A 3949-nucleotide genomic window follows, 5' to 3' on the forward strand; every position below is an offset into this window, starting at 1 on the left:
ATGGAGCTTAGGGCAGGGGGGCAAGAAAGATGCTCTCGCGGTCCCTTCCAAGGACCCGAAAAAGCCTTTCCTTCCCCCCTCCCTCTCGCAGTCGCTGGCTTTCCCCACTCAGATCAGCCAAGAAGCGGCGCTCGACTCTCACCTCCATCAGCACCTCCGAAGCTCGGACAGCTCCTGTAGGCTGCGCATAGAAGGAAAGCATTGGACGCTCGACTTCAGCACCTCGACAGCGCCACCACCACCTCTCACCACTGTTAAGCGAGAGAGAGACGATAGGGAGCCGTCGCGACGTACCCATGCAGCGCCGCCCGCCAACGCACAGAGGAGCGGAGGGGATCGGGCGCCAGGTCCGGGGGAAGGCTGGGAGGGAAGCTACGGCGCTGCTACCCAGCTTTCAACCCTTCGGGACCGGTGCTCCGCTCCTATCGCTCCGGCGAACAGGGTCCGCTACGCTTTCAACACCAGCGCCCGGCAGAGGGCTTGGAGAAGGCTCGCGCGGATCCTCGGCTCGGATCGCCTGGCTTCGCGGGAGCGGCCTTCGGCTAGGGCCGACGACGGCCGGACCGAGCAGATTTGGACCGGGGTGCGGGGCGAGTACCTGCCTCTCTCACGAAGGGAGTGTCACCGGTAAGAAGCCTCTTCCCACGTCTGCTTGCCGACTTACGCTCGCCCCGACGAGAGGCCCAACCGAAAGAGTGGAAAGGGGCAGAGATTTCCAGGGTCGCCCCACCAGGGATGCAATACCCCAGTGCAGGCAGTCGGCCCTGCCCCGAACCTACTCGGTGGTTTGAAGGTTAACCTCTTGGGGAAAAGCAGCGATTCGCCTCGCGGTGCGTGCCTCCGCGGATCTAAACCCCCTCGATCGATGTGGGGCCAGAGGACCCCTTTTCCCCGTACGAAACTGTCAGCTCACCATGGGCTCGACGTCCGTGGGTCGGGGAGTTGAGCGCTTACGCGCGGCGGGACCTTATAACCTGCAGCGGCTGAGGAGCGAAGATTTCCAGGGTGGGCCCCCGGGGATGCCATACCCCGAGCAGCCTGTCGGCCCCGCTCCTAGCACGCTGGCAAGCAATGGAGTCTTCCCCGCGGCAGCCACCGCCTTCGCCCTAGCCTCGCCGTCAGTCGATGAAGAACGTCGTTCGCCCTCCTCTGCTCGGGATTTGGAAACGGCCTGGCCTTCGCCTACTCCGTCGGGCAACTGCCTTCCGCCAGCCCCTTCCCTCGAATCCCCTTCTTCCATTTTAGACCCGATCAGGGGATTGGTCAGCCCAGCCCTGGGGTAGGAAGAGGGGTTGGGGTCGGTTCGGCTTCGGGTGCCCCCGCTCGGCCAAAGGTTCCCCTCGCTTTGGAAGCACGCGAGGTCGCGGAGGGTGTCGGGGTTATTTTCGGCTCCCTGGCTTCGCGGGAGCGGCCTTCGGCTAGGGCCGACGCCGTCCGGCCCGCGCAGATTTGGACCGGGGTCCGGGGCGAGTACCTGCCTCTCTCACGAAGGGAGTGTCACCGGTAAGAAGCCTCTTCCCACGTCTGCTTGCCGACTTACGCTCGCCCCGACGAGAGGCCCAACCGAAAGAGTGGAAAGGGGCAGAGATTTCCAGGGTCGCCCCACCAGGGATGCAATACCCCAGTGCAGACTGTCGGCCCTGCCCCGAACCTACTCGGTGGTTTGAAGGTTAACCTCTTGGGGAAAAGCAGCGATTCGCCTCGCGGTGCGTGCCTCCGCGGATCTAAACCCCCCTCGATCGATGTGGGGCCAGAGGACCCCTTTTCCCCGTACGAAACGGCCGGCTCACCATGGGCTCGACATCCGTGGGTCGGAGAGTTGAGCGCTTACGCGCGGCGGGACCTTATAACCTGCAGCGGCTGAGGAGCGAAGATTTCCAGGGTGGGCCCCCGGGGATGCCATACCCCGAGCAGCCAGTCGGCCCCGCTCCTAGCGCGCTGACGAGCAATGGAGTCTTCCCCGCGGCAGCCACCGCCCTCGCCTCGCCGTCGGTCGATGAAGAGCCGAGTTCGCCCTCCTCTGCTCGGGACTCGGAAACGGCCTGGCCTTCGCCTACTCCGTCGGGCAACTGCCTTCCGCCAGCCCCTTCCCTCGAATCCCCTTCTTCCATTTTAGACCCGATCAGGGGATTGGTCAGCCCAGCCCTGGGGTAGGAAGAGGGGTTGGGGTCGGTTCGGCTTCCGGTGCCCCCGCTCGGCCAAAGGTCCCCTCGCTTTGGAAGCACGCGAGGGTGCCGGGGTTATTTTCGGCTTGACGCCTAAGTCCGGTCCCTGCCGGCTCCCGTCGAGGCCCGCGGTCAAAACCAGCTCCCCGGCTGTCGGAGCCGGAGCCCCGCAGCCCGAGCGGACGCACCGAGTCCCTCATGTAAGGGATAGCCGCCCCTACGGAACGGCCCGGACTGGGACCAGGCTCCCCCAGGCGCCGAAGGGGTGGGTCGGCCGTGTTGCCGAAGCTTAGCCGGCGCTGATGACCGCAGCCCCTAACGACGCCCACAGGCGGGGGAGCCAAGGAGAGCACTAGGAAGACGTGGCGGGGTCGGACGGCTCAATTTCCAGGGTGGGACCCCGGGGGTTCAGTACCCCGGGCATCCGGTCGGTTTCGCCGGCGAGACCCCAAGCCTTCCACGGCCCCCTTCGTGGGTGCAGGGATACCGAGCAGGGTGGCTTAGACGCCAATTCCCCAGAAGTTTTAGGGATAGGGTTTGTCCGGGCGCCATCCGCAGCGACAACCTCGCAAAAGAAGCTCTCTTCCACAAAGCACGGGCAACGTTCGGGTGCGAGTGTTGGTCTCCCATGGTCTACCGACTCCCCCGGGCGGCCCAAGCGTTACGCCCACGGCCGGGCCCTCGAGCAGGCGCACCCCTGGTGCCTCTCGTAAGGGAAGGCTACGGTCCTCAACCCCTCGTATGGCGGGGAGGGCGCATTTGAAACGCTAAAGGACGAGCCCTGTTCGGGACCTGGCGGGGATCCGCGGATTGGCGAGAGGGATGGGTCTGCCGTTGGTCAGAGGGGACGCACCCCTGGGACGCAGTTTGGCATTAGCGACCGATGGCCCATCTACGACCATGTACTCCGGGAGCGCCAAGGAGGACGCGGGTGGGCTTTGGGGGCAGACTCAATTTCCAGGGTCTGGGCGCCGGGGGTGCAATACCCTTAAGCGCTCATGTCGGTTTCGTCTGCCGCCCGCCTCTGGCCCGGCTCCTAGTGACGGGTGCTGTGAACGTGCGATCGTGCTTGCGGTTGAAGAGTTCGAAGGCTACCGCTGGGGATAACACGCCCGGGGAATTTAGAAAACCCCCCCCCTCCGCTACAATCTCTGCTTCTGCCGGACTCGGAGGGGAGCCGCCCCGGGGGCGACCGCTCCCTCTCCTCTTCCGCGGCGTGCCGCGCGCTTCGCCGTCAGCAGCGGAGCGAACCTTTTTCTCGGTCCGCAGCTCTTCAGGCGTAGGCGGGCAGCGCTAACAGGGTACACTGGGGACCACTCGACCGCTACCGCTCCTACGGCAGACGACCCTACCTACCGCGGAAGCGCCACGGTGGGTCTAAGCCTCGTCCCCGCGAGGAGCAAGCGGGAGCCGTCCCTTTTCGTGCTGCGGAAATAAACCGTGGACACAGAAGTGTCTGCGCTCTCCGACCGGGCGGGGGGCGATTGGACTTGCCCGAGGGACACTAGGCGAGGCGCTACCGCGGGGAGCCGGAGCTCCTCGCTGGACGCTGCCGCCGCCAACGCCGCCGCCCCCCACCCACGGTACGGTGGAGTACGCCCGTTCCATACGCTTCGTAGCAAACCTCAGCCGAAGCAGAGAGTCCTACCGCTTGTGGCAGGAGCGGGGCCGTGCGAGGACCACACTGGCACCGCGCTACACAACCTTAGGCAGAGGACGACAGCCGCTCACGGGGAGCGGGGGATTGATGCGCGACCAAGACTGAGGCTAAGGAACGCTTTACC

Source organism: Engystomops pustulosus, unplaced genomic scaffold (assembly GCF_040894005.1).
Source record: "Engystomops pustulosus unplaced genomic scaffold, aEngPut4.maternal MAT_SCAFFOLD_766, whole genome shotgun sequence".
In the NCBI taxonomy this organism is placed as follows: Eukaryota; Metazoa; Chordata; class Amphibia; order Anura; family Leptodactylidae; genus Engystomops; species Engystomops pustulosus.